The 16,334-nt window shown below is 41.8% G+C and overlaps 2 long non-coding RNA genes across 3 annotated transcripts; one reads left to right on the top strand and one right to left on the bottom strand.

Moving 5' to 3' along the window:
* Nucleotides 1-1,353: 1,353 nt before the first annotated feature.
* Nucleotides 1,354-15,400, bottom strand: LOC148854836 (uncharacterized). 2 transcript variants are annotated; one of them, XR_016094968.1, is made up of 3 exons: nucleotides 14,814-15,400; nucleotides 6,574-6,742; nucleotides 1,354-1,713 (listed from the first exon to the last, which is right to left on the bottom strand). It is a non-coding gene; the product is annotated as an uncharacterized LOC148854836 (long non-coding RNA). The 2 variants fall into 2 exon arrangements; XR_016094969.1 differs by lacking the exon at nucleotides 1,354-1,713 and adding an exon at nucleotides 3,608-4,079 and having other exon boundaries at nucleotides 14,814-15,349.
* On the top strand, nucleotides 3,333-5,170 carry LOC148854837 (uncharacterized). Its single transcript, XR_016094970.1, has 2 exons — nucleotides 3,333-3,680; nucleotides 4,362-5,170. It is a non-coding gene; the product is annotated as an uncharacterized LOC148854837 (long non-coding RNA).
* Nucleotides 15,401-16,334: the final 934 nt, after the last annotated feature.

Below are 16,334 nucleotides of genomic sequence, written 5' to 3' on the forward strand. Positions count from 1 at the left end.
ACGGAGTGTATGTGGCATTAAAATGGAATGGTGAAACAGGATTAAAATCAGTCCCATACAGTTGAAAGATGCTTAGATGACGATGATGACCAATTCCCACAACAAATTTGATTTAAGTATCTCCTTGCGTTACGACTATACCATTTCAGTGAACCAATGACCCTTCAACTGCAAGGGCCAAATATCACAAAAAGCACGACTGAAGAATGAAGAGAGAATATTGTGATTACAGCTGATGTCATTTTCGTATAAGAGAGAATACAATTCGAGCATTTGTATGGAGATACGTTCTAGACTTGAGAATCATGACATTAAAGCTGTCCTACAAAATGCATTGACTAGGAAATAATCGATCATTGGTAGGGTGCTCAACAAAAATCGAAAAATCAAATAGAGGAAACTGAACCGAAAAAATGCTCGAACCAATGGATGGTACCAGTTCGGTTTCAACACTCCTAGTTCTTGGTCTGATATCAGTAGACTACATTGGCAGATTACAAAAACGAGATTTCAATTAATCATATTAATGATCTCAGGGTCTTCAATATGATTAACCAACTGTGAACATGCTTTATGGTGCAGTTCATGCACTATAGATTTTGCAAAATTACGAATTTTAAAAAGGCAAATTCCTCCTTTTGAGCATGGTTTTTAAAACCAACCCGAGACTGAACCGTTCAGGGGTCCGATTACCAGGCCGAATGGTCCGACTGTTCAAACCGAATACTTGGCCCGTTCTAACAAAAAAATTAAAAAAATAAAAAAATGGTAAAAACCGTTGGAACGGTTCAAATGGTTAACCACCTATATCAGCGGTTCACTGACCAAAATCAACGATTTTTGAGAAAATTCAGTTTGGGGGGAAACAGAACCGGTCACCTGACTGGTTCCTGGTTTTTCCAGTCCGACCATCCTGTCCGGTCCAGTTCTGAAAACCATGCTTTTGAGTGAATTTGAAAGGATTAGCTGAGCCCAATAGCTGTTCAGCAGGAAGGCAGTAATAAAAGACATAGGACCCACAACCATTTCACTTCTCAGTTCTCACTGAGGGCCCCTTTTATCACTGGGGTGGGGCGTTATCATTGGTTCCACAGTCCATATCATCCAAATTCATTTTGGAACCCCTGTTGTGGATTTGAAATCCTCCTATTGTGACTTAGTGCTTAGAGATTAGGTGACAGGGTGGGGGGAAAGAGCAGGGGATACCTATTTTGGGGAAAAGCCAGAGTTTTGTAGTTAATACTGATCAAAACTCGACCTCAAAAGTCATTGATGATAATTTACACATCCAAGCAGAGGGCATACATATTTATTTGAGTTTCAGAAATTGCAGCATTGTAGGAATTGGTCAAATAAATAAACGATTGAAATGTGGTGGTTGTGATTTCTTTAATACGGTGCCTGTCAATATGGGGCTTCATCTTAAAAAAGCTTGAGTAAAGATGGTTTAAATAGGAGCTTTGGTTTAGAGGATGAGGAAAAGCCAAGGTTTTATATCCTCTTCTACAAAGTCAAGAACAAATTGACATGAGCCAATAATGCAACTCAAGCAGAAGCTGGGTCAGCGGCACAGTCCCCAGCTCCCAGCAGCTCTTTTCTTTGCAAAATACTCTTCAGCACGTATTGGGTCTTTAGCCACTGATGGCTTAACTTGTTTATTTCCCCCAGGCAATATAGTTAGAGAACAGCCAGCAACCTCAAGCTTCTCCTTTGCTGATTTTTTTTTCCAGAAATGCATTTTAATAAGAGAACATGCAAATGCAAATGGATCACTTTGTGCTCAGAAATGCATTTTAATAAACAGGAAGCAAAATTATCCTAGCTATCTCATCAGGCCTCTTAACTGAGTAACAGGAAGCAAAATCAATACAGGTAATCTTGACCCATTATTTTTGAGATTTCCCCTCAACTTTCCCACTATCCGATGCCCGTTTAAGCTACATTGAGATCATCGTCTTAATTGCAACTTTTGATGCCCATTTGGGAGGACTGAAGCATAGCAACTTCTGGCTTTCCAAGGTGGGCCCCAAACAGACAACCTACAAAATATGTTTGGTGAAAAATCCCGAGAGCCCAAATCAGCTGTCTGTCAGTCATTTGAAGGATTATCTGCTTCAGCCTCTTTGAATAGCTTATTCAGTGGAACAGCTTAGTTGAATCGTCAGCTTGGTTCTCCCAAACAGGCCCTTAATGCTTTTTAATAATGGCAACAGTTTTCCGGTACTTTTGACCCTATAACCAAACATGCACTCTATTCATTGCCTAACAATCTAGACATATTAATAATACCTCTAGGAGTTACCTTCCCAAGGCCCGCATTGTTCCCATCAGTCATGTTGAGAATGGATATCAAACTTAACTTCTATGAGCAAGTTCTTGATGAACCATAATAAAAGCTTATTTGCAACTAACTTGCATAAACATATATAATTCCTATTGATTCAGGATACTTGGTCTGAGTGGAGGAAGAGGGTCAGTTTATCATGAAATCAGGGGTGCGGAAAATTAACCCATGGAGTAACACTATTTTTTTTTGACAATTGTGGAGTAACACCATATTAGAGAAGACTTAGGGGGCATTTGATAACTCCTTTCAGAGGTCTGACGTCTGAAATATCTGCTTTTCAGACGCCAGTCTCATTTAGTATTGCATCTGAAGTATGATCTGAAATGCTTTTTCAGATCTGAAATACGCATTTCAGATGTGGCCTAAAGTCAAAAACACCCCTATTTTAACCCGATAAAAGCCCCATTCTCTCTCTCTCTCTCTCTCTCTCTCTCTCTCCTGTCTTCCCGCCACCATGCTGCAACTCTCAGCAGTAACGGCAGTTCTTCTCAATTTTATTCTTATTTTAATAAATTATCTTTTATTTTTTATGTATTAATTATTAATTATTTTAATAGTTTTAAGATTAATTTGATAATTATTAAATATTTTTTTTCATTGCTTCATGCACTTTATTACTATTTTCATTATTATTTTAACTCTTAATAATTTATTTTTAATTTATAAATTTATATGTATTTTTCAATTTTATTCTTATTTTAATAAATTATTTTTTATTTTTATAATTTACTCATATTTTTCGACATTATTTTGAATTTAATAAAATGCAAATTGAACTCAAATTACCAAATAGTGTGTTTTAGGGGTAAAATAGTAAAATCAGCGAATTTCAGATGCTGAAGGTTTGGTCCAACACAAACAACCTTCTTTATTTAGAGCCTCTAAAAAGTAGAAAAGCAATTGTCATTTTTCAGATTTCAGACTTTTAATATCTTTTTAACTTTTCATGTCAGATTTATCAAACCCCACATTACACTACTTCCTCATGCCCAAATGGACATTACCATTATTTATCTGGGTTCCATTAATAGCTTCCTGATCAAAATTGATTGCCACCAACAGCAGAAGAGTCACCGTCATTAAGAATCTTGAATCACCATCCCAAACACCATTTATCACCATTGCTGCAATGAGCGGGCCTCCTCTCGTCGTTTTAACAATTCCGTGTTCTAGACAAAATTACACAGTTTTTTAACACCTTCATTTGTAAGATCTTGTTTCCCTTCTATTCTATCAATTTTTGTCTAAAGAGTTAGGACTGCAGAACAGATTCAACATCCGCACCGGACATTCAGATCTTGTATAGCAGAGAACCTCCTCTCTAGTAGAAAGGGTAAGTTCTGCAATGAAGTTCTGTACCCATAATAGATGAAGAACAAATTGTTTTTCAAACGATAAAAAAACAAATGAGAGAAGAGCGGGGGATTAAGAAATAGAGAACAGAGCAGGAGCTCTGATGTTCAACAAGCAGAATTTTTTCCTTTTCTCTTTTGAGCTTTTGAAAGAAACTGCAATGGAGCTTTTGTAATCAGTTCGACAGCAAAGGCATTCTTGCTCCATTTTTTAACACAGACCAGTGAAGCCAAGCGGTGATAACTGAGCTCTTTTCCCTCTCCCTCCCTCCCCTTCCCCTTCTTCATTCTCCCCTTCATCTCCCTCTCTGCCACTACAGCAGGGATGCCAATTGCCAAAAGCAGCTTCTTATGGATTGATGAGAGACTGATAAGCTTTTCTGGTTTTAACAATTCCACTATTAGCAAGTTTTGTGAACAGGTAACATAGCATCACAAAGCTTTGTCCAATCTTCTTTGCAAAGTCAAAATCACGTCAGGAGTTTTTGTTGTCTTTCATGAAGTCAAATCTCTAATGCACAGATCTAGAGCTTTCAGTGTTTCAATCATTTATATTTATTATTTTCATAAGTATTGAATGACAAAATTTAACCAATAGATCATATATTTCTTCACTGCAAGTTCACCCAAAAACATTTGGTTCCACTTCTTGAAATTGGCAGGTTACAGCTGGGTTATATCAGAGCACATTCTGGACTTTCTGCATCAGTGGTAAGGAACAGGTTTATGTAAAAGGGGTAAAGTTTATTGGCAATCTGTGGCACATGCAGTATTGTGGGGAGTTTGGGATGAAAAAAACAAATGTCTCTTTGACAACAAATTCAGGCCCCTGGAAGAGTTAATTTCAGACACTACTTACCTTTGCAACCTCTGGACTGTAAATTCAGATCTGTTCAAGGACTCTCAGTCAATGACCTCAATAGAGATGCTCACCCCTTTCTGTTTCTCCCTCACCTGCATCAAACAACCTTGAGACAACCAGATCCTATCAGTGGAGGAGTGATGACCCTAAAATTTGATGGAAGTGCTTTAGGTAACCCTGGCTTAGCTGGAATTGGAGGCATAGTAAGGGATGAAAAGGGCAACATTTGCGGGACTTTCAGTGGTCCAATTGGTTTGGCTGATTCCACAAAGGCTAAAGTGATGACTGCTCTCACAGGAATCAGAATAATAAAAAACCTGGGAATCCTGAACTTAATCATTGCCGGTGATTCAGCAAATACTATAAAATGGTTAAGGAACAAGGAGGGGGAACTTGGAGATTGAGCCACTTCTTGGCAGAGGCTAGGGACTCTCTAGAATGTTTAAATGTAAAATTAGCTTGGATTCCTAGGGAACTAAATCATATAGCAGATGGCTTAGCCAAATGTGGTGTGTTTTTGGATCATTTGTATAGCGACAAGCTTCCTCCTCTGTAATTCTCATGTACCTCTTCTTTCTTTAATGAAATATGGTTAAATTCTTCTCAAAATTTAACCAGTCCTATTGGTTCAGACAAGTTTAGATTGAAGTTTGAGCTTTGTGAAATAGATTTTCACTGTCTAAACTTACTGCTTCTTAAGATGCTTTCTGATGCAGAGGTTGGATTTTTTTTTCTTTTGTCATTTCCAGCAGTCGAGTCGCTGGCAAACTTCATAAGGCAAACCAAAGGGGTTGCAGAAGGATTAGGGGAAAAGGCGAAAGTGGCAACCAAACAAACACACTCTGCTACTGTAATTTTATTTTATTTATTTATTTATTTTTTATCGGTATACTCTTCTACTGTATTCTGAGTAGACGTTGAAGATGTCAAAGGTCAAACGATAAAGGAGGCACCTCTCAAATGAGGAAGAAAATAATCAATGGGTGTTAATGGTGGTGATAGAAGAAAAATGGAGAAAGCTTTGTTTAAATAAAAGACAAAATTGGGTTTTTGAAATATTGAAAGAGTCATGTAATGTTGTCACATTCAAACGGAATATGACAGACAACTAACGGAGGGGTAGTATTTGTCAAATTACGTCATACTATAAGGGTCTTTAAGTAGGTTTCCAAACCTTAGGGGTACTTTAAGTAATTTCCAAATACATCAGGGTGATTTAAGCAATTATACTACCCCTCCAGATCTGGGGGTTCATCTCTTTTTTTCTTCTTTTGATCAGAATTTTGGGTTCCTCTCTTCATTGAAATGGGCTTCGGACCTTTGGTTTGGAGGATAAAAGATGAAAGATTTTTTGTATTTTTACCTTTCTGTTTTAAACAATTATTTAACTGGATCAGGGTTAGTTGTGTCATTAAAAATAAATAATGGCCTAGCTGAACTTCTGTTAATGGTACTAATGTTGACATGACGGAAGGTAAGTTTTAGATAACAAAAATTCTGAGAGTGGGATCCGTGGAGATTTTGGAAAGTCAGGGTAAGTACAGGACAAATGAGAAAAAGTGAATGGGGAGTTCTAGGTAATAACCCTAATAAGAGAAAATACAAGGTATATAAAAAGGGGAGACAAAAAACCCAGAACAGAATAGGATAGACTTATGTACTTCTATTTATATACAATTTAATTTGATGCATATCAATAATTCAATTTGGCTCTATAACTATGGCTTTTCTAATATTTAATATATAGAAACTAATGTTATACAAAATATACCAACCATGTGGAGTATTTGAACATGCCAAAATATCAAGTTTACCAGGATCACTATCTCACCATTTATCCATATTCAATTCCAAGACATCTGAATGTCCCAATTATATAATAAAGCAAAAATATGCTATTTGATGAATCAGAAATATGAAGCAAACGGTTGATGATTCTCTTAAATAGAATGTTTGACCTTACCTCCTATGCATTGTAAAATAAATTAAAAGATATGATTCATCATCCTTACCTTTAATGGAAGTGTTTGCTCTCTTCCAGAAGGGCTAATCAATCCCATCTCCTTCAAGGACTCTAGTGAGAAACCTTATCCGCTTCTTGGAATCCTGCAGCTGCTATATCTCGCAAGTTCACATGGACATACTTCGGCAGCCCAGTATGCATTCCTTTTTGACAATTAGCTGACAAATCAGTGCATGAAATTCAGAAAAAAGAGATTAGAAAAAATATTTCTTAGAATATTTTCCAAGAATATGCACACCTAACATGCAATGAAAAAAAAAAACTCTGAGGTGTCAGTACATGGACATGCTTAAAACTATTATAAAGGTATACAGTCTCTCATCCCCACGCCTCAAATAACAATTTGCTTTTTCACTTGCAATGCCTAAACTATCTGCTATTGTTTAGGGCTATATAATTGGATCAGATTTGGATCAATCTAGCCACATCCAACTTTGATTCAATTAATAAAACCACTATACTAAATTTAGGCCTAGCAGTCATTGGATCAGATCAGCCAGATCAACCATCCTTAAAAGAGGGAAAATTAACAAAATTGCTCTTTGACTTGTGCACTTAGAAACAAAAAGAATTCATGACTCTTTGACTTGTGCACTTAGAAATCTAATTTTTACTCATAGAATTTCAGTTTGATTTCCATTATCGACATGAATTATGGAAACCTATATCAATACAACCTTTACTCTGATTTTTTTTGGAACATAGAATCCTGTCTGAAACCCTATATCAATGATCTTAGGAAGAGAAATATAGTCCTTAAAAGTTCTGATCTCTCTTTCCAATCCCCCATAAAATGCCTTTAAGGAACACTTAACTACACCTGTTGCTAGAAGATCCAAATTCCACTTGGCTATCAAGTGAAGAATATTCTCTTGGGGTAGCCACTATAGCCCCCCAAGCCTAAGAATAGGCACAAATTTGCCTACCAAAACATCAGAATTAGCATATGATTGGCTGATCTGTGCTTCTGAAAATTAGAGAATAAAGAGATTAAATTTTTTTCTCAATCAATAGCAATTTTGTTTCTCCTTGCTTTTTGGTTGTTAAAAGTGTTTGTGTTGTGTAAAGAATATTTCCACAATGGTCTTAATAATGAAGTATTTTGCCCTTCCAAGGGCCCATTTGGGAGAGCTGAAGATTTGGTTGAGTTACTTTCACCGAGCTGCTTTGGAGAAGCCACTAAAAGAAGCTTCATGGGAAAGCCATTTTCAGCTGAAATATAGTTAATTTCAGCTTTCCATGTTTTTCACCAAACAATGCTTATAGGCTGTCCAGGTGGGGCCCACCTCACAGAGCCAAAAGCCACCTTGTGAAAGCCCTCCCAAAAAGGCATCATCCATAACAAGCATCAGCCATAGTGTAAAAGCTGTGTGGCAACCACCTGATAGAGGTATTGTCAAGTTCAATTTTGATGACAATATTATGGGAAATCCAGGACTATCTAAAGTGGGTGGTGTTTTAAGGGAAGAAAAATGGAGGTTTCACCAGAGCAGAACTGCAAGCCTATACTCGGGTTGTACATAGTTCAGTATGTGCCAGGATCAGCCAATATGTTGAGGGCCTGGGAATAGGATCTCGTCACGGGTCGGTCCATGGGGAAAGCCTCCTGTTTTCCCTTGTTCCTTCCTGCTCGTGATGAACTTATCTTGGCGCCTTTGGTGATTTGTCCAAGAGATCACCAACTCTCCTAACTCACTCTTGACTGAATAATTTGATATCTCATTCAATAATGGGGTCTCCTTAAGTAGGAGATTACAAGAGTCCTAATCAAGGGGAGTCTCCTTGCTGAAAAGGGAGACTTCCAGTTCTATCTTGCTAAGAATAAGATAAGCTAATCCTAATCTGATAAGCTACTAACAAGATAAGATAAGCTAAGCTAATCCTAATCTGATCAAGATTAGATAAGAGATAAGAACAAGCAAAATGAGCTAATCTAATCTAGATAAGGCTGCTGTTGCCGAACTGGGTAGGATGAGCATCATTGAATCCTTGCTGCTGCTGGCGGTGGGCCCGGGGCCTGTTGCTGCCGGCGGCGATGGTACGTCTTCCCAAGGAAGGTGTCCATAACATTACTCCCCTCCTGGACTACGAGCTTGTCCTCAAGCTAGAAAGCTGGATATGTGGCTTGGAACTCTACCAATGGGATCCATGTGGCTTCTGTTGGTGGTAGATCACACCATTCCACCAAGACTTCAAGGATTCCACGATTGAAACGAGACCGGGTGACAGTTTTAGGCTGGGGGACCAGTTTGCCATCTTTCAAGGGTGGCAAGGAGGGAACTTGGTCCGGGGGAACACCCGTAAATGGTTTCAGCAAGGAGATGTGGAAGACATCATGAATTCGGCTAGTCTCTGGCAATTCCGGCTGGTAGGCCACACTGCCAATCCATCGCAGAACCTTGTAGGGCCCATAGAACTTAGGGGCCAGCTTCGGGGCAGCCTTGTGGCGCAAGGAGCGCTGCCGGTAGGGCTGGAGCTTCAACCAAACAAATTGTCCTGGATCGAACGACAATTCCCGGTGGTGCTTATCATAGTGGAGCTTCATGCGGAGCAAGGCCTGCTGTAAGCGAATGCGGACGTTGGCGAGGAGGGCGTCGTGGTCCTGTAAGGAGTGATCGACTGCGTCCAAATGAGTAGATCCCTGTCGTAAACGACGCGAAAGGGAGTCATGCCGAGGGAGGAATGGTAGGTTGTGTTGTAGCAGTACTCGGCCCAAGGAAGCCATTCCAACCACCGTCGAGGTTGATCGCCTACGAAACAGCGGAGATACATCTCGATAGTGCGGTTAACCACTTCTGCCTGACCGTCGGTTTGTGGCCGGTAAACTGATGAGTAGGCCAGGGTGGTGCCGTGTAGTCGAAATAACTCTTTCTAGAAGGCACTAGTGAAGACCGGGTCTCTATCGCTGACGATGGATTCCGGCAACCCATGTAAGCGAAAGATGTGTAAAGAAGGCGAGGGCAACCAAAGCGGCACTGTACGGGCGTGATAGAGGAATGAAGTGCACGTATTTAGAGAAGCGGTCAACTACCACAAAGAGAACTGACTTGCCCCCTACCTTGGGAAGTCCCTCAATGAAGTCCATGGAGATGTTGGCCCAGATCTGCGATGGGATGGAAAGGGGCTAAAGGAGGCCTGCCGGGTGTAGGTTTTCCCATTTGTGTTGTTGGCATGTGGAGCAATTCTGGACAAAATTTCGAATAGAAGTCTTCATACCTCGCCAATGGAAATCAGTCTGGACGCGGTGTAGTGTTTTTTGAATGCCCTCATGGGTGGAGTTATGGATGCTGGTGATGATGGTGGGAATCAACGGGCAGCCTGCTGAAATATGGACTCGTCCCTTATACAGTACCAACCCGTCGTGAAGTGACCAATCGGGGTCGGCCGTGCCGGTCTGGATCTTCTGCAGTAAGAGCGACCATTCCGGGGACTGTGGTGCTGCCTTCTTAATGTCATCAAACAGAGAGATCCGAGGTTGGGAAATGCCACATAGAACCATTGCGTCTTCTTCTCGCCTAGACAAGGCATCAGCTGCGCGATTAGAGGATCCGGCCTTATATTCCACCCGGAAGTCAAACCCAAGCAGTTTGCTAACCCAATGTTGCTGAGGGGAAGTGGTGAGACGCTGCTCTAACTATTTGAAGCTGAAATGATCAATTTTGACGATGAACGACCGTCCCCACAAATACGACCTCTAGTGTTGGATGGCTCGGGCAAGGCTGATTAGTTCGCGCTCATAGGCTGGAAGCTTCAGATGCCGGTCGGCCAATCTGCGCCTGAAGAAAGCGATCGGGTGCCCTTGCTGTTGTAGTACGGCCCCGATACCCACTCCGGAAGCATCGCACTCGACTGTAAATTTGAGGGCGAAATTAGGTAATTGCAGGATAGGGGTTGAAGACAATGCATTTCGCAGTGACAGAAAAGCTTCATCAGCTGCGTCGTCCCACCGTAAGGAGTTTCTCTTCAACAGGTTGGTTAACGGGGCTACCAACACTCCATAGTTCTGTACAAATTTGCGGTAGTAACCCGTTAAACCGAGGAACCCGCGTAAGGCCTTGGCGGATTGAGGTTTGGGCCATTCTGTTATAGCCTGAATCTTGGAACTATCAACTGTGACACCCTACCCATGGATGATGTGGCCGAGGTAAAGAACTTGTCGTTCCCCGAAGGAGCACTTGGATCGTTTCAGGAATAAGCTGTGTTGGCGTAGGAGTACGAAAACAGGCATCAGATGGTGGACATGCTCTACCCATGATTTGCTGTAAACGAGGATATCATCAAAGAAAACTAAAACAAATTTGCACAAATGGGGCTGGAATACCTCGTTCATTAGTGCCTGAAATGTAGATGGTGCATTGGAGAGTCCGAATGGCATGATTAAAAATCCAAAGTGGCCATGGTGGGTGCGAAAAGCAATCTTCTTCACGTCACCAGGAGCCATGCAAACTTGGAAATATCCGAACCTGAGGTCCAACTTAGAGAAATACTGGGCACCATGCAACTCGTCCAACAGTTCGTCCACAACGGGAATAGGGAACTTATCTTTGATCATCCAGTCATTGAGTTCTCTATAGTCAACACAGAACCTCCATGTTCCATCCTGCTTCGCCACCAACAGAACCGACGAAGAGAAGGGGGAGTGACTTTTGCGTATGATCCCTTGGTTCAGCATCGCTGTACATTGTTTTTCTATCTCATCCTTTTGCAAGTGAGGGTAGCGATAAGGCCTGACAACGATTGGTGCTGAACCCGCCACCAAAGGAATACGATGGTCGCAAGCTCGGGAAGGGGGAGGGCCCTTCGGTTCCTGGAACAGATCTGAAAACTCGGCGAGAAGTTTTTCCATGGCTGTCGCTTCTGTCTAGAGTGCATGAACCTGCGGTGTCTTTTCTTTAACCCTGCAACCATGCCATGAAACTTGCTTGCCATTTAGGTGGAAGGTCATGGTGAGTGCACTGAAGTCCCACAAAATTGGGCCTAGGGTAATTAACCATTTGACCCCGAGAACAATATCGAACCCATCCAATGAGAGTACAAATAAATCAACAAGAATTAGTTTAGAATTGACCTGTACTAGGACGTCCTTAAAAATCCCTAGACTGTGAACTTTTTCACCATTTGCAACGGCTACCTGTAGTCGCGGCCGGAGTTCCATTGGTAGTTTTAACTGTAGGGCTGCATGTTCACTTATGAAGTTGTGTGTGCTCCCTGAATCGACGAGAATGCGCACCAGCTGACCTGCGATCTATGCATGTAACTGCATGGTCTGAGAGGTTTTAATATCGGTGATCGCATGGAGAGAGATCTCTGGTTCGAATGTGACGGGTTCCCCTTCCTCCTCCTCTTGCTCATCTATGAGAAGGCAAAAAAGCCTCTTGCATCTATGTCCTGCTGAGTAGAGGTCATCACAGTTGAAACATTGACCTCTCGCTCGGCGCTCTACCATTTCTGCCCTGGTCAAGCGCTTGATGGGAGGAGTGACCATGTTATTGCCTATACTTGTCACTGCTCTAGAGGTGGTGGTCATGGGAGGCTTCATTTCCTGGCTGGTAGCAGAAGAGGGGGTCGTTGCTGCTGGTCTTGGGGGCACCCACGAGTTTGGTGGATGACCCACATTAAAAATTCCGCGGCTGAGCTGCAGCTTGCGCTCAAATGCGCGGGCTAAGTTCATGGCTGTGACCAAATTTGGGGGATTCTGCATCTCGACATCCACTCGCAGGGGTTCTGCTAACCCTGCTGTGAACATATCTACTTGCTGGTCTGGTCGCACAGAGGATGCCCTCGTGAGGAGGGTTTGGAACTGTCGCTGGTATTCAGCAACTGTTCCGGTCTGTTTAAGGTTAATTAGCTCGCCCAGTGGGTTGCTGGTCAATGGGGGTCCGAACCAAAGGAGGCAATAGGATTTAAACTGGGGCCAACTGAGCCCGGGTTCTTCTTGCTCTAACCGATAAAACCAAAGCTGTGCTTCTTCTGTTGAATGAAAGGCGGCTAGGCTTACCTTGTCCTAGTCATTTGTCTGTTGATTCCGGAAGAACTGCTCGTAGCGATACAGCCAGCCTAGGGAGTCTCCGTTGCCGTTGTACAATGGGAACTCCAGCTTGCTGTACTTGGGGATGATGGCTACTCCATGGCCGACGGACTGCTGTTCGTCGGAAGACTCCGGCAGATCTGGCTTGCGTTGTTGCTATTGTTGTTGTTGTTTGCCGGAAGACGTCAGAAGACTCTGTTGCTTCTACTGTTGTAGTTGTTGCTGTTGTTGGTTGTCTGGTTGCTGTGGCTGAGGGTGTTGCTGCTGCTGTGGACCAAGAAGAGTCTGCTACTACTGCTATTGTTCGCCAGACGGCTCCGTCAAGTCTGGTCGGAGGCTGTTTGTGGTTACAGCCCCTTCAGGATTCCTCTCCCTGTTAGAAAAATATGATTCCAGCAAGCGTCGCAGCTCCCGGACATCGTCTTTGACCTCACGAACCTCCCTACTGGTTTCTACAAGCCTATGCTCCAGTTCGTGGACCCTGAATGATAGCTGCTGCAGATCTCCCATGACGACCGGCTCTGATACCAAGTTGTTGAGGGCCCGGGAATAGGATCTCGTCATGGGTCGGTCCACGGGGAAAACCTCTTGTTTTCCCTTGTTCCTTCTTGCTCGTGATGAACCTATCTTGGCGCCTTTGGTGATTTGTCCAAGAGATCACCAACTCTCCTAACTCACTCTTGACTGAATAATTTGATATCTCATTCAATAATGGGGTCTCCTTAAATAGGAGATTACAAGAGTCCTAATCAAGGGGAGTCTCCTTACTGAATAGGGAGACTTCCAGTTCTATCTTGCTAAGGATAAGATAAGCTAATCCTAATCTGATAAGCTATTAACAAGATAAGATAAGAGATAAGAACAATAAGATAAGAACAAGCAAAATGAGGTAATCTAATCTAGATAAGGCTGCTGTTGCCGAACTGGGTAGGATGAGCATCACTGAATCCTTGCTGCTGCTGGCAGTGGGCCCGGGGCCTGTTTCTGCCGGCGGCGATTACGTCTTCCCGAGGAAGGCGTCCATGACACAATAGTATGGCTGATAGTTTGGCTACACAAGGGGTAAACAACAATCAACTCTTCTAGCCTATACTCGGGTTGTACATAGTTCTTTACAAGGGGTTGTACATAGCCTATACTCGGGTTGTACATAGTTCTTTACATAGATCTTTTTATTGTACGGTGAAATATCTGTTGACATGTTTATCCACAGAATGATTCATACTCTGTCAGGCTTCCTTTAGTATTCGGATGCTGCCCTGACCACCATGAACAATTATTTGCCATTCTTAACATACCTCAAATGTAATCCCGAATTCTGGTTAAGGACATCATATATCCTAAATGGCAAACACTGAGGTTACTCGTATTAAACATTCTCATCTAGTAAATTACACATCCTCATCTAGTAAATAACTGGATAAGAGGTAGAACCTTGAAACTTGAAAGGATAGAAAGAGAAAAGAAAGAAACATTCTTTTCATAAATCTAATCGGACCTATCAAGAGATGGTAGAAATCTTTACACAAATAGTAAAATAATCATTATGTGATATACCATTTTCTTTCTCTTCTCACTCTTGAGTCTTGAAGAAGGGAAAATTTGAATTTCAACTGAAGCCTAACCGTGCTTAAAACGGGGATGAGACTTTGGTATTTCGAATATCATTTTCTTTCTAAAAGGCTTGAACTCCATATTACATAATCATGATCTGAGCCCTTTATTGCTACGCAGTGACGATATCAGAAAAGAGCAAGCACGACTCTTTTAAAATCCACTGTACCAAAAATTCCATCAATCCCCCCAAAGAAAAAAAAGAAAAACACCTGAATGTCAAAACCAAATCGAAAGTTTTCTAAGCAGGGAGTGTAACACCTGATGTATAATTGCACAATTAGTTTGGACACCGAAAGATGGCCAATTGACTTCAAGGAATTGTATCTCGTTAGCTGAAAAAAATGAAATGGCTTTCAGAAAAGCTAAATCCATTTTAGTATACAGTTTTTCCGGGAACATGTTCTATACCAAGAAGAAAACCTTGAATTGATTGATTCCACATCGATTTCACTTCAGAAGTACTCAAAACTGTGAATAGAATCTTATTTGGAGAAGGAACATGATTAATGGGTAACCCCTTTTCTTCATCTTTAGAAGACATACATGTTAGTAAATAGTAATGAAACAAGGGAGTAAAGCGATACCTCCGGCAATGCCTCCAAGTTTTTGGGGATACAGAGTAAAGAGGCACCTGATCACCCTCGAAACCTTTGCGAACACCGGGGCGAACCTCAACTTCTGAATATCTCATCCCAAACCCACAACTTTTTCCTTGACCAGCTGAAACACCTCCCCCTTTCCTCTTGTTTCTCTTTCTGGAGCCGGTCTGCGGACCCAGATTATCAAGCCAAAATAGAACATCTGAACCTGATACAAAAGCAGTAGATGAAGAAGAAGCTCGACTGAGAACAACAATTGGTCTTCCCTCTTTCTTCTTGAATTGAAATTTGGGTGACAGAATTGGAGTTGAACTTGTTTTGAGACTACTTGCATTCACCTGTGGAAGGGATCATCACCTTGAATGACGTAGTAGTAGGGTAATAAACTATAAAACTACTCTGCTTGGAGCAGACGAAGAAAAGCGAAAGTCGAGAGAAGGGCTTCCATGGTTACAAGGAACAGTGCCCGGAAAAGTTACGCGGCAGTCCATTGACACAAACGCGTTGAAAGTTGAAACAACGCTTTCGTTCCTGGAAAGGATCCTATTTCAAACTTTCGATAGAATTGTTCCCCGTTTCCTACGCCCGGTCACATATGAAAAAAGTGCAAGTCGGGTCGGGTTAGAACGATTGATGTCAAACCTACGTCAACCTGAGGTTTTAAACCGCCAAAACTATTATTCTCATCGTCAATCCGATCTAACCCAACCCGATTTGGATTTGTTTGTGATCCGACCCAAGTCGCAGCTTTAGTCCATAGTCACGTACGGACATCGGAGGAGAACTAATTCCAATTATCAATTTTTTAGACATCACCATGTTGGCTTGAGACTAGATCCGCTGATCACATGGCGCCTAACACCGACCTCACAGGTACATTCTACCATGCATTCGCCGCCTGTAAGATCGTTGTGAGGCGCCTGCGTGAGGAGCAGGTCCCAATTCTGCTGGCATTGCCTACGACTTTATGAGTTTGATTTTGACTTTTTTTCACTTGATTGTAAATTTAGGCTATGCTTGATTTGTAGGAAGACTTGGGTGGGATGGGAAAAGATGGGATCGTGTAAAAATTTATCTTTTTGGTTTATATGAGAAAATAGTAGGAAAATGATGAAGGATTGTGCCACCGTCGCCTTCTTTGTTCGAACAGGGAAGGTAGTGAATAGTATTTGGTTCGTTGCCGTTGTCAAAAGTAATGGGGACTGTTTTCCATCATCGTTGGTTCGTCGCCGCTGTCGAAAGGAAGGGGGATTGTTTGCTTTCGTTGCTGTTCACCGTCACCACTGGTCCGTGGTAAGGAGACTCTTTGGTTCGTCACCTTACTCCAGTTGAAGAAGAAGAAGGCACATCCCCTTCCCCAAGCGAATGATTTTCTCGAGTTTTCCCATTGAGGTCACACTATTTTGGTGCGAACTCAATTACACAATTTTGGGATTCTGCATCCCACTTTTTTTCTCATCCCATCCCCCTCTTTCCGTCAAAACAAATAAAAGAAAAAGGAATATT

The sequence above is a fragment of the Nelumbo lutea genome, chromosome 4 (assembly GCF_056320005.1).
Source record: "Nelumbo lutea isolate HS-2025 chromosome 4, American lotus-T2T, whole genome shotgun sequence".
In the NCBI taxonomy this organism is placed as follows: Eukaryota; Viridiplantae; Streptophyta; class Magnoliopsida; order Proteales; family Nelumbonaceae; genus Nelumbo; species Nelumbo lutea.